Raw genomic sequence first — 15,065 nt, forward strand, 5'->3', positions numbered from 1 at the left:
AACACAGAGCCACTCACCCGCCGTGCAGCGGCAAGTGTCCTCGCTGAACTCCGGCGTTTGCTGTAAGCGCCATCTTGGAATATCTAATTATAGGGTCTACTGCAGTCGCCATCTTGTAATAGTGTGCTAGTAATAATGCTTTCCTATCTATCTTTACTGCCACTGCGGTCCAATATGTACCCATAGCTTTAATGCTTAAATGCTATACACCCTCCGTGTTCGGTCGTTTAAATCTAGCGTCAGGCGGCTTATACCCGGTAATGTATCGCCGCAATATTCTACACATTCTCGAAAGAATAATAAATAAAGTGCTATTTGAATTTATCACTATCACCTCCAAACTGTAGTCACTTAACACTGCTGAATATGGTTAGTGCAGAACAGAGTTACCATATATAACTCTCTTAAAACTAAATATTATTACTGTCACTCCATTGGTTGACATAAGAGCCAATAAACCTGTGTGGAAATCACAGACGCGTTCCATGGACGAGACCAACAGCACCCTGTGTGACTGGGTGTGTTGTATGTAATTCCTCAGAAGTAAAGAAGGAAGAGGTGTACAGATAGATTACACACCAACGGAGGGAAAGACAGCCCAATATCTTGTGTATAAGAGCACAGTCTATAACCCTGTACATATCTTGTGTATAAGAGCACGATTTATAACTCTCACAAAATACAATATTTGTTCACAAAGTTCGGAGGAAAAAAGAAAAGAACATAATGGCAGTATATGTATATACGGTTGACAAAATTATACATCAGATACATCACAAAGATACATCATTTCCCAACCGTAATTACTGATACATAGAAACAGACACTGTACAGTATTACTTATCTTTACATATCATATACACAATGTTTCATGAGAGCCAAGGTCATCATCATAGACATCGTTAATCCTGACCCAAGTAGTATTGATACTCATTATCAATGTTCAAACCCCTGCTTACAGCCCGAAGCTTCATAATCCAGATTACTTCCCTTCTTCTAAGCTTAAGTTGTCTGTTGCCACCCCTAGGGTCGGCTGTAACATGATCTATTGCATGATAACTAAATTGGTGTTGTTCCTGTTTATCATGATGCTGTACACTATGGGCTGCAATCGGGTATCTGGTGTCACCATTTTTCCATGCACGGAAATGCTCTACCATTCTATCTCTCAGTCTTCTAATGGTACTACCCACATATATCTGACCACATGAGCAGGCAATGACATATACAACATAAGTGGTGTCACAGTTGATGAATACATCTATGGCATATGTCTCTGAGCCATTGTAACTGAAACGGAGTACTTTCTTCTCTGCCCATCTACATGAGTTACAACGCCCACATTTATGAAAGCCCTTCCTAAAGTCATCAAACCAAACTTCTCTCCTGGTTTTGATGGGATAACTTGGGCTTAAATCGTTGGCTAGTGTCCTGCCCTTCCTATACGCAATTGAAGGTTTCGTAGTAATGAATGGCAGTAAATCTTTATCCGCCTTCAATAAATGCCAGTGTCTGTTGATGATAGAGTAAAGCGTATTCGATTCTGTATTATATTGTGTGATCAGCCTCACTTTATCTGTACGATCACTAGTAACCACTTTACTCGCTAAGGTCTGCTGTCTTTGTAGGTTCTTAGCCCTCCTCCTGGCTTTGCTTATTACATCTCTGTTATAACCTCTTGCCATAAATCTATTTGACATATCTTGTAACTTATACTCAAAATCCTCATCTTCAGAGCAATTCCTTCTTGCTCTGGTCATCTCTGAATAGGGAATGGATCTTTTCTGACAGTTTGGGTGACAACTGGATGCATATAAAACTGCATTGCAGCTCGTATCTTTCCTGAACATCCTCGAGCAGAGTCTCATGTCCTTTACAAAAAGCTCAACATCTAAAAATTCTATTTTCTTTGTATCATGTTTGGTGGTGAACCGTAAATTGACATTATTACTATTCAAGTAATCAAAGAAACAATGCAAGTCAGCAAGCGAACCAGTCCAGATCATGAGACAATCGTCGATATATCTGCCCCAGTATTGAATATATTCCATCCATCTCTGTCCTCGATGGCCCCAGATCCACTCCGCCTCGAACCACCCCATAAAGAGGTTAGCAAAAGACGGAGCGAATCTGGAACCCATCGCGGTCCCAAGACGTTGTCTGTACCACTTCTGGTCAAATAAGAACACATTGTTTTTCAAGACAATATCAGTCATGCTAAGCAGCATCCCAGTGTGTTCGAAAAAATCAACTGATCTCTTGTTGAGGAAGGTTTCAATTGCCATAATGCCTAAGGAATGTTCAATATTTGAGTAGAGAGAAACCACGTCTAGTGTTACCAAGTACATCCCTTCCTCCCATGTCACATCCGACATAATGTTAAGTACATGCTTAGTGTCCTGAATATAGGAGGGCAATGATTGTACATACGGTCTTAAAAATACATCTATGTATTGTGATATCTTCTCCGTGGGACCACCTATGCCTGAGATAATCGGTCTCCCCGGTGGATTGTCTCTGTTTTTATGAACTTTTGGCAATGTGTACAGGCAAGGAGCTCTAGGTGTCGAGACTAACAAGTAGTTATATTCATCGTTATCCAAAAGAGACAGGTCATACCACTCCTTAAGTTGGATGTTAATACTCGTTTTTAATTTCTCTAGAGGATTACCACTAAGTACCTCATAGTAACGTGAATCATTTAGTTGAGTATAGACCTCTGCATTATAATTAGTGGTGTCCATGACGACAATATTGCCGCCTTTATCCGCCATACGAATAGTGATATCATCATTGTCCCTCAAAGTCTTGAGCGCTGCCCTCTCTGAGCTTGTCAGATTATCCGGTTTCCTTGGATGTCCGCTCCTAGAGCCCTTTTCAATCATCTTGTCTATATCTAATTCCACCATTCTGTGAAAAGTATCTATCGTGTTGCCTGTACTTAATTGTACTTAATTGTGGTGTCCACTTAGACTTCATTTTCAAACCACTACTCTCACTCATGAATCTATTAATTTCAAGATCGTCAAGCAGTTTCGTCATAGTAATAGGGTCTTGTTCGTTTTCTGTTAGTGAAAGTAGTAGTTTGGTTGCATTTGCTCCCTCTATATATGTGGGTAGTACCATTAGAAGACTGAGAGATAGAATGGTAGAGCATTTCCGTGCATGGAAAAATGGTGACACCAGATACCCGATTGCAGCCCATAGTGTACAGCATCATGATAAACAGGAACAACACCAATTTAGTTATCATGCAATAGATCATGTTACAGCCGACCCTAGGGGTGGCAACAGACAACTTAAGCTTAGAAGAAGGGAAGTAATCTGGATTATGAAGCTTCGGGCTGTAAGCAGGGGTTTGAACATTGATAATGAGTATCAATACTACTTGGGTCAGGATTAACGATGTCTATGATGATGACCTTGGCTCTCATGAAACATTGTGTATATGATATGTAAAGATAAGTAATACTGTACAGTGTCTGTTTCTATGTATCAGTAATTACGGTTGGGAAATGATGTATCTTTGTGATGTATCTGATGTATAATTTTGTCAACCGTATATACATATACTGCCATTAGGTTCTTTTCTTTTTTCCTCCGAACTTTGTGAACAAATATTGTATTTTGTGAGAGTTATAAATCGTGCTCTTATACACAAGATATGTACAGGGTTATAGACTGTGCTCTTATACACAAGATATTGGGCTGTCTTTCCCTCCGTTGGTGTGTAATCTATCTGTACACCTCTTCCTTCTTTACTTCTGAGGAATTACATACAACACACCCAGTCACACAGGGTGCTGTTGGTCTCGTCCATGGAACGCGTCTGTGATTTCCACACAGGTTTATTGGCTCTTATGTCAACCAATGGAGTGACAGTAATATTATTTAGTTTTAAGAGAGTTATATATGGTAACTCTGTTCTGCACTAACCATATTCAGCAGTGTTAAGTGACTACAGTTTGGAGGTGATAGTGATAAATTCAAATAGCACTTTATTTATTATTCTTTCGAGAATGTGTAGAATATTGCGGCGATACATTACCGGGTATAAGCCGCCTGACGCTAGATTTAAACGACCGAACACGGAGGGTGTATAGCATTTAAGCATTAAAGCTATGGGTACATATTGGACCGCAGTGGCAGTAAAGATAGATAGGAAAGCATTATTACTAGCACACTATTACAAGATGGCGACTGCAGTAGACCCTATAATTAGATATTCCAAGATGGCGCTTACAGCAAACGCCGGAGTTCAGCGAGGACACTTGCCGCTGCACGGCGGGTGAGTGGCTCTGTGTTTAGCGCCCGCTTTTTGGTTTCTGGCTTAAGCTAAAGAGATCATCGTTCATGAAGCCAGTACCTAATGTTTTCCTTCGTGTTTTTAGGTGGGGACTTAAATGATGTTCCGCCTGTATTGACAACCTTCGGTAAGATATATACGCGGGGGTGTGGGTTGTGAGAGTACCTGCAAACGATACTTAGAACACCATCACTGACAACTGTTTTTGCTTTCTGTTTACTTGTTTTCCCAAAGGTCCTTTAATACTCGTAGTTGATTAGCTCAACAGATATATTGGATTACACGGATTAGCCTGGGGACCGGGCGGTTATTTTGTATGATATCGGTGAGCATGAACGCGTAGTCTGTAATTGACATAAATTTAAAGTTATTTTTACGTGTATAGTGAATATGTACGTTTCTAAATTCCAGCGCCCCAGCACAAAGAAATTTACATTGCTGGAACCGGTGAGTGTAGTCCTTACGTTGATTTTTTAGTTTATAGTATGAGATTTGCAGATTTTCTTATGTTTGTTCTGTTATATGGATATCTATTCCAGAACGATTGTGACAGAGACGATAAGGTATTTCATGTGAAGTGATCACCACGAGACATTGGGTGAGTCACTAGTTTATACCGCAATGTGGTTTCACACAGGCAGACCTAAGACGAGTCCATCACTGGTTATTTTGCATTAATGAGATTAAGATTAGAATGATTGAGTTCCTTTCAGTGGATATACTATTTAAACTTGTGGAGTAACTCTCAATATCTGGACCTCTGCTAGGAACGTAGGGAGAAGTATAACAAGTATTTTGAGTATATTTCAGCGATGTCTGTCTTTTATAGTATTCAGACATTCGCAATTCTGCTGGATAGAAGAACGGAAGTTGTGAGAGAATTATATATCCATAATTTGAAGGTGAATGTGAGACCTCACTCTCTCTTGTGTTATTGGCTTTAGGGTACGCACCTTTTGTTGGTGATTTTTTATGGTGTAATTCTTCTTTCCTATCTTTTTCCGACCTTGAGCCCACACATCCTTTGCACGAAATAATTTCGGTGGTGATGGGGACTATACCTGTATTTCCCGAAAGCTATTAACATGAATGATTTTAATACAGGGCTTCTGTATATTGTGTTTTCAGCCCTGAGGAAGTCTATGTGTGAAATACACACACGACGAAACACGTGTTGGCATCTTGACCCAAATTGATGTACTGAAGATTTTGCATTGGATTCTGATCAATATTGGAACATTTGGAATTAAATCTGAAGGACAATCTAAGGACTTTTCTCTACTTAATTTTTGTGGTTTGCTGATTAATTTAAGCATCAGGATATCTGGACTTATATATTAATAATTGTGTGCTCAGGGGCAATTGGTACTCCTCACAGAACTTGTTTGGTCTTGCGTCTCTCACGTGGTCTGTTTCGGTGTTTCCATCCAGCAACAACAACACCTCCTGTTCCTTGGGTTTAAAAGGCCCTCCCTTCCTAATGATTGATCTCTGGCTTATTATGTGATTGGCATCATCGACATGAGATTCTACCTTTCGTGTAACTTCCGGCCCTTTTGAAGCGTCGTTGGGCTGCGGGGGAAAAGGAGAGGGTGCAGGTGAGTTGAAAAAGTGCCAAGGAATCGGTTGCTCATCTTCAGCCTCTATCTCCCTCTCACATATCCCCTCCCCAAGATTTTCCTGCTCTGGGAAAAGGGGCATTCTGGAGAGAAAAACTGAATTGACATGATCTTTACCGCTTCCATGTCGGACTTCAAACTGGTAAGGTTGGAGGGAGAGGAACCCGGGGGTTATTTCCCATGTTCCTGCTCATCCAGGTTAAGGGAGAATAGTCGATATAAAGAATGAATGATTGCCCTTCCAAATAATACCATAACTTCTCTATAGCCCACTTTATGGCTAGACCTTCTTTCTCAATAGTAGCATATTTTTGTTCTTAAGGAAAGAGTTTGCGACTACTGAATAAAGTAGGCACACCAAATGCTTCACTATTAGTCTGGGAGAGGACAGCCCTTATTCCACAATCTGAAGCATCAGTTTGTAGCAAAAACGTTTTGGAAAAATCTGGGGATGTGAGGACAGGAATAGAGGTTAGAGTTTGTTTGAGTTCCTAACAAGCCTCAACGGCCTCTGAAAAGGGGTTCTGTATGCTTTTCTTTGAGGGTTTCTTTTTCAAGAGGTCCGTGAGAAAGGCGGCTATTTTGGAATAAGGGGGGATAAGTCTCCTATAGTGCCCCAATAGTCCTAAAAATGCCCTTATTTCTTGATGGTTTTTAGAGAAGGGGGTGTCTGCAATGGATTTTACTTTCTCTTCTTGTCGCTCAATAAGACCGTTCCCTAACATGTAGCCTAAATATTTTACTTTAGAGAACCCAGTATGGGATTTCTTGGCGGTAACATGTAACCTTGCTCTTTGCAATGCCATAAATATAGTGTCTAAATGTTGCAGGTGGGTTTCCCATGTAGGGCTAAAGACAACTATATCATCTAGATATGCTGATGAACAAGCCTGGTGTCATTTAAAATACCTCATTCATCAATTTTTGGAAGGTAGCAATGGCCCCATGTAATCCAAATGGTAAGAGAGTAAATTCAAAAAGACCGTCTGGGGTAGCAAAAGCCGTTTTGTACTGATCCTCTTTTCTTAAAGAAACTTGTCAGTATCCTTTTGTTAAATACAAGGTAGTTATAGACTTGGCTTTTCATAATTTCACTGTAAGTTCATCTATCCTAGGAAGGGGATAAGCGTCACACTTGGATATTTTATTAGCTGCTCTGAAGTCTATACAAAATCTGACACACCCATCAGGTTTGGGTACTAAAACTATAGGTGATGACCTGTACTCTTACAGGGTTGAATGACTCCCATTTGCAACATCTTTGATATCTCCATTCCTACTGCTATTTGTCTTGCTGCTGGTAATCTATATGGTTTTGCTTGACTAATATCCCTTTTTCTGTCGAATTGGCAGGTTCAGCCAAATGAGTATGTCCAGGGATGTCTGAAAAAAGAGGAGAAAAAGACTGTAAGAGTATCTGGAGGGACTGTTTTTGTTCTTCAGTTTATTGGTCACTAATAACTAACTCTTCCAGAGTACAAGTGGTTATGTTAAGGCCTTGTGTGAAGGATACTAATTTTAGAGGTAGTCCGTTCTATTTTTTTAGGATATTTATATGATAGGTTTGCGCCTTGGTTTTTCCTATCCTTACTCCAAAAGAGGTGCCTCTGCTTTTCCCCACTATTTGGTAGGGCCCTTGCCATTCAGAGATAATGTTTTTGTTGGAGGTAGGTAGAAGTACCAGAACCCAGTACTTTATTTGATATTCCCTTCACTTATTCCCCTTATCGTACATTATTTTTTGTTTCTGTTGTTTTTTTTTCCAAGTTGGTATGAGCTAGGTCCCTTAGCTTCCCAAGACCGTAACTGTTGGACATACTCTATTAACTCTTGAGCTTCACTACCCATATATTTTTCCCAAGCCCCCCTGGTTATTTCGAACAGGGCGCTTGGTTGTCACCCATATACTATTCGAACGATGAGCAACCCAAACTTCTTTGCACCTGTCATCTGATGACAAAGAGGGCCAATGGTAAGAGGAGGTCCCACTTTTTCCCTTCTCCTAACAGCATTTTCTTAAGGGTGAGTTTAAGATGCCATTGTAGCGTTCTATCAATCCATCTGTCTGTGGGTGGTAGACAGCGGTCTTGAGATGTTTTAGGCTTGGGATATTACAGACCTTTTGCATTAATTTGGAAACAAAAGGAGTCCCTTGGTCTGTAAGATTTCTTCAGGAAAACCTACCATTGAGAATATTTCAACGAGTACTCTAGCAATATTTTTAATTGTGGCAGACTTAAGGGGAACTGCCTCTGGATATCTAGTAGCATAATTTACAACCACTTATAAATATATATTTCCCTGGCTTGATCTTGGCAAAGGGCCTATTATAGCCATTCCAATCTGTTCAATAGGTTGCCCTATGATAGGTAATGGCTGGTGAGGAACTGCAGGAGGACGATACGGGTTCTTATTTTAGCATATCTTACAACCTTAGCAATACATTTTCACCTAAGCATGGATACCAGGCCAGTAGAAGTACCTCAGTATAATTTGAGATGTGGTATCTGGTCCCACATGACCTGCCAAGAAGTGTGAGGGTGAAAAGAAAGAATTTGTTCCCGGAAGTCCTTAGGGACCAAGAGTTGGGGTTCTGCCCCTGGGGAGCCTATTTTATAAGGAAGGCCTTCTTTTTGTATAAATTGAAGAAAATAAGCGTTTGTCTTTTTTTTACCCTCCTCAGCGGCTCTCCACGTATTCTGTAAAGTTGTATCCTGTCTTGGTGCCTTTTGGCAGTCCTGACCTATGTGCCATGGTTCAGCGGTAAGTAGAGCGTCTTGAAACAGGTTTCTCTTACTTTTTCTATGGACAAGGGGAGTTATTTGGTTGAGTAACAGAAAACAATTCTGCAATATCTGTACCTAGGATGAGTTCTTCAGGAAGATTAGGTACCAACCCAGCTGCTATTTCCATAGGCCGACCCCTCTGTGGGATAATGGATATCAAGGCTACTGGATCTTTTTTTGCATCCCTGTGAACTCACCTAATTTTTACTGTCATGGAGGGGAGAATGCGTGAGGGATCAACCCATTTGGGTAAAACAACGGTTTGACAACACCCTGAATCTAACAAGGCTCTAACCCTCTGCCCCTTTATACTTAGACTTACATAGAAGAAGTGTCCTAAATCTTGAGTGTATAGAACAGTCTCAGGAATGCAACTGACATCCATGGGTTCTTTGGGGGGTTCCGTATTGTGACAATACCTAGATATTTGTCCCCACTCTCCACACTCGAAGCATTGCGGATTTTTAAAGGAATTTGTCATTGTCCGAAAGATTCGTGTTTTAGATGGTTCTGTTATCATTTTGCTAGGGTTTTCATTGGAGGAATTTGGGATTCTTTTATTCGAGTCCAAGAGACGTGGTTGAGCCCTGGAAAAAGTGGTGGTATCTCAACGACCTGATTGATGGTTAAACCTGTATGTTGTTTAAGCTATCTTTGGGTGTTTGGGGGTAGGGCTTCTAGATACTGTTATAGATTAATTAGGTTCATAATATCTTCCTTTGAATTTTCAAGAGGCCGAAGCCACTTGTCAGTGGCCAAGTTAAGTTTGAGAAAAAGGTGTTTTAGGGTTGTCTCCTGATGTACCTCGCTCCTTGCAGAACCTCATGCGGTATGCTCCGGAGTCTAACCCTAAATGGTCTAGGATGACCTGTTTCATCTCTTCATAGGAGGTGATACTATATGGATTAGCTATTTGATAAGCGGCCTGGGCTTCTTGTATTAACAAGGGGGCTTAGAAAAAGGGCTATTTTTCCGGAGGCCAAGCACAAACTCAAGCGACTGTTTCAAAGTTTAACAGGAAAGCGTTGCGGTGTATTTCTGCAAAGAAATTTACCGGCCAGAGACATTTGAACATTGAGTAGGCAATTGGGCGATTAGATTGTACAGATCCTCCACTGCTTTATGTAGGCTAGCCATATGTATTTTCATTGAATCCTCGAATGCCTCCCGATCCGCTTTGGCGGAGAACATCTGCCTTTCAAGGGCCCATTCTAGTTTCTTTTGTCCATAAATTAATATTTGTACAACGTTCTCCATTTTTATCAATGGCTCAGAATGCCCGCATTCTCCAACACTTGTCACTGAGCTGGCAATAACGACTAGTAGCAAATAGATAAATAAAGAAATGTCTGTTTATTGATATCCGCCTGTTTCTTATGTCACAAAATAAATGTCAAGTTTTCATTGAAGAACAAAATAAAGTCTGAATCTCTTGTTTTATTTCTTTCTGTTTTGTTAGGTCCTGGTGGAGTCCGCGGCGTGGTTCCGAGATGCCATCGGAGAAAGAAAAGAATTGGCCTCTGTAAGATACTTCACTTTTCTTTTTAAAAAAAAGGAAGTGGTAAAGAGAATAGCATGAGGCTTTACAGAGAGCAAACACCCGTGCTCTAGGTTGCATCACTCACTGACAGTGCTTCAGGAAAAGAAACAGTAAACGAGTATATTTATTGGCATTGAGGATTCACGCACTGAAGTTATGCACTGACAGTAAACCAAAGAAAAAGATAAAAAACACATCAGAGAAGGGAGGAGGTGATGATTGTTAAACCAAAAGAAGAGACTCACAATTAGAATCCAAGCCTGTGTTTTTCAACTCGGATGCAAGACTTGTGTCTGAATCCCCATTCCTCCCTCCCACCTACCAAAGATCCTGCCCCGTACCTGGCTCAGGCACATTTCTCCAGAAACATGGGGGGGCTGTGTGCCTGCTGCGATGCTTCGCTGCGAGGTGCCGGTCATGCGCCGTGTCCACAGGCTGACGGTGAGTCAGGACTTCACGTTCCCCAGCATTGTACCAGCGTCCACGTCTCTCTTCTCAGACCTCTTAGAGGGAAAGGAGGAATTCCTGGTTGCGGTGTTTGGGTGGTTGAAGCAGCGAGGATTCTCCCTCTTCCAGGTTCTGTTGAGAAAGTTTGTGGGCTTTGGCTGAATAATGTCCCTTTCCTCTCGGAACTCATCTGGTCTAGTGTATCTCAGGTCGTCTGTTTCAGTGTTTCCACACAGCAACAACAACTCCTCCTGTTTCCTGGGTTTAAAAGGCCTCCCTTCCTGATGATTGGTTCCAGGCTTATCATGTGATCAGCATCATCAACATCAGCATCATCGACATCGGAGTGTACCTTTTGTGTAACTTCCTGCCATTTTGAAGCGTCCTCGGGCTGCAGGGGAAAAGGAGAGCATGTATGTGAGTTGAAAATGTGCTAAGGAATGGGTTGTATGCCTTCAGCCTCTATCTCCCTCTCACAGCTTGGTACATCTGGCCCTAATTCTGTTGATTCTGACCAAGTACAAATAGAACTGGCCCTGGCGTGAATAGGTAACTATATATATGGGATCTGATGTCATATTCGCATGAGATGGAGCGGTATAAGGTAAGCTCATGTTGTATGATGACACCTGCTGACGCTGGAGGATATTGCTGTGTTAAAGTTACTGGGTTCAGTCAGATGCCTGAGAGTATTCAGAAAGTGAGTAATCTGCACTTAATCCTTTAAGGGTTCCACTACTACTCGTCCTACTTACTGAAAAAGCACCTCATTACCTCATCGGGGATAGCAAGCACTATATAAGTGCAAACCTTATTCCCTCTCCTATCCCTCCGCTATCCTTTTAAATTGAAAAATCCATGAATAACATATCCACCACTCCAATGACTCATATTTCACTGCACTAATTCACCACTAAACCTTTATGGGTTCCGGAGTAGCGTGCTACTCGCAAAAAGAGCGCTTCAACACCCTATCAGGTATAGCAAGCTCTATATAAATGCAAACCTTTTTCACTCTTCTATCATTCCACTATCCTTCTCAATCCGAATAACTGACTAACATACCCACCACTCAAATTACTTTTGTTTTTCACTATACTAATTCTTTATGGTGGCAGAGTAGCGGGCTACTTGCTGAAAGAGCGCTTCGATGCCTTGTCAGGAGTAGTAAGCACTATATAAATGCAATTATAATACAATAAATCAATAACTTTTGCAATCATATGTTTGTGTGCTCTATAGTGGGATATTTGTTCTGCTCCCATCAACCAGAATTTTAGTGGGTGTTGTTTTCCTTTGTGCTCTCCCAGGATGGCAGAGGTGTCAGAGGGCTCCATTTCTTGGAGTCTGTATAGTTGTTGTTTCCATGTTTTGTTGGGATCCATGATTTTAATGTGGATGGGCTGCAGCCTAGAAAATCTGTGTAAATGCTTACTTCTTTGCAGCAATTATTAAAGATACAAAGTATGAAATTTACAGTTTTTTCTAATATATATATATTCAGTGTTAGGGTTAATAATGGTATGGTGTGTGTATTTGTAAAGCACATTATCACACGCATGGGTATCCTTTAAGTATGGGCTGAAAATTCGTTCCGCTCACTAAATTTGCGAATTTTTGGCAATTTTGCGGTCCGCGAATCACGCAAAATTGCCAAACAATCCGCAATTCACGAGTTGGCGATTTGTTTTTGCTTGGTCGCGCTTCAAAAATACAATCTTGCGCGCTTATCGTGATTCTGAGTTCGCCAAGTTGTTTTCCTCCCAGTTTGCATGTGCTGCCCCATTTTGGATCTGGATGCGTGATCGCGCGAGACTTTTCGACCGCGAGTACGTCATGGAGTTCCGCCATCTTGCACTGCGAGACTTTGAGAATGCGAATACGTCATAAGGGCCTGTAATCACGCATTGCGATAGTAAACAATAGCGAATACGTAGATGCGACGCGCAGCTGACATCCAGTGGGAGATTTGAACAGCTCGCTTTCCCGAAGTCGCAAAAATTGCAATTCTGCACAAGAAAGCTATCGCGGGCAGCATAAACCTTTTGAAAATGATGATTTGGATCAGAATAACTCCTCAGATTGACATTTGGCTGTACTTTTTTGTGCAAGGAGTCCATTTTTGGGGGGGTGGGAGGAAGGAAGTGCCCCTGAGTCTCCAACTTCCTGTTCCTGTCCAGCAGGCTCCTCCCAGTGCTTTGTCCATGTCCTGGTCACTTTTCATTTGGATCTGGAGCTGGAAGGATTACTCTTTGTGGCTGCTGCTGGATATTTGTATTTGAGGACTTTTTGTTTGGATCACTTTTGGATTTGAGATTTTACAAGTAAGTTGGTGTTTGTTTGGGGCATTGCAGTTGCTGCAACTACAGTTTATAAACTTTTTCACAACTTTAAAAAAATATATTGTGGGTAGCCACAGTATCCAGTAGGCCCAAGGTTAGTCATGGGTGCATGATACAACTGTTTCTGTGAGTTTTGTTGAACTTAAATATCATTTACAGCATGGATGGCATGGAATTGAATAGCTCACTGTAATATGTGGAAGTTTGTTTTAATTTTGGGGTGCGTGTTAAAGCCACACTAGCCAGTAGGCCCAGAGATAATCAGTGGTGCATGGACCAAGTCTTTCTGTGGCGTCTCTTGAATTTAAACATCATGTAGGGCATGGATGGCATTGGATTGAGGTGATTTTTTGGGTGTTATTGGGGCCTGGTCCAGGGCCTGGCCATGTGGGTGGGGGCCATTTTGAGGCCTGGTCCAGGGCCTGGCCATGTGGGTGGGGGTCTAGGGGCCACTTTGAAGCCAGGCAGTGTGCCTTTTGCCATAGGCCTGCACCCAGTCTGCCTTGCTTTCATCCATTATGCCCAGGGGTAATCAGTGGTGCATGGACCAAGTCTTTCTGTGGCGTCTCATGAATTTAAACATAATTTAGGGCATGGATGGCATTGGATTGGGGTGATTTTTGTGTGTATTTTGATTTTTGGGGTGTTGTTGGGGCCTTGGCCAGGGCCTGGCCATGTGGGTGGGGGCCATTTTGAGGCCTGGTCCAGGGCCTGGCCATGTGGGTGGGGGTTCAGGGGCCATGTTAAAGCCAGGCAGTGTGCTTTGTGCCATAGGCCTGCACCCAGTCTGCCTTGCTTTCATCCATTATGCCCAGGGGTAGTCAGTGGTGCATGAACCAAGTCTTTCTGTGGGGTCTCTTGAATTTAAACATCATTTAGGGCATGGATGGCATTGGATTGGGGTGATTTTTGTGTGTATTTTGATTTTTTGGATGTTGTTGGGGCCTGGCCATGTGGGTGGGGGGAGGCATATTGAGGCCAGGCAGTTTTTGCCATAGGCCGGCAAGCTTGCGGGCCAGTAGGCCTAGGGTTATGAATGGGTGCATGAAACAACTCTCTCTGTGTGGTCTCTCTTATATTAATTTAAAGATCCATTTTTTATTAGATTTGCCATTTTTATTTTGGGTCTTTCCGTTTTTGGGTGTGTTGTGTTAATAATAATAAATGCCTAGTTGCAATAGTATTAATTGAAGCACGACATATGCAACATTTATTTAACTGATGTTCCTCTGGCTTCTTTGCTTTTAGGTGCACAAAGACTGAGAACCAGGAATCATCCTCATCATCATCAGTTGTTGTAGTGCCAGGAAGAAGTCCTGCTGTGGTGTGTGCACAACGTCACGTGACGTCACGTGCGGCCACAGACAACTCTGCAACTCGTGCAACTGCGTCCTGCTGTTCTGACATCTGAAGAAGATGGGCCCAAAGAAAGGTGGCCATAGCTCCTCTACCAAGAAAGTTGCCAGTGCCACTGCCAGTAAGAAGGAGCAGAAGAAGCAAGTGGCGCCACTTACCAAGGAGACTGGTGTGCCGGCCGACACTTTTTTTGGGGAAAAAAAACTACGCCTGCAACAGCGGTGTATGCCGGGGACCAAGCTGGGAGCAGCACCTCTGCTTCATTGGTCTCAGTGCCAACACGCCAAGTTAGGCCCAAGCCCATGAGTGCCGCAGAGGCAGCAACTTTAATTGCTCTTTCACCATCGACCAGTGATTTTGGAGTTGACTAATCGCAAAGTACCATCCAATCAACGCAGGGTGTAACTCATCTGACGAGTGTTCAACCACAGCCGCAACGACAACCACAGGTGCAGCAAGGAGAGGCGCAAGGAGAGGCGCAAGTAGAGGTGCAAGGAGAGGTGCAAAGAGAGGCACAAGGAGAGGCACAAGGAAAGGCACAAGGAGAGGCACAACTGCCCACAATACTTGTTCCTTCAGAAATAGCAGCACATCAGGAAACCGAGTTTCATGCAGAGGTATCAGCCGAACAAGCCACTCCTGATGATCCATTGTATTCCAGATCCCCAG

This window comes from Lissotriton vulgaris, chromosome 3_1, assembly GCF_964263255.1.
Source record: "Lissotriton vulgaris chromosome 3_1, aLisVul1.2, whole genome shotgun sequence".
Taxonomy (NCBI): Eukaryota; Metazoa; Chordata; class Amphibia; order Caudata; family Salamandridae; genus Lissotriton; species Lissotriton vulgaris.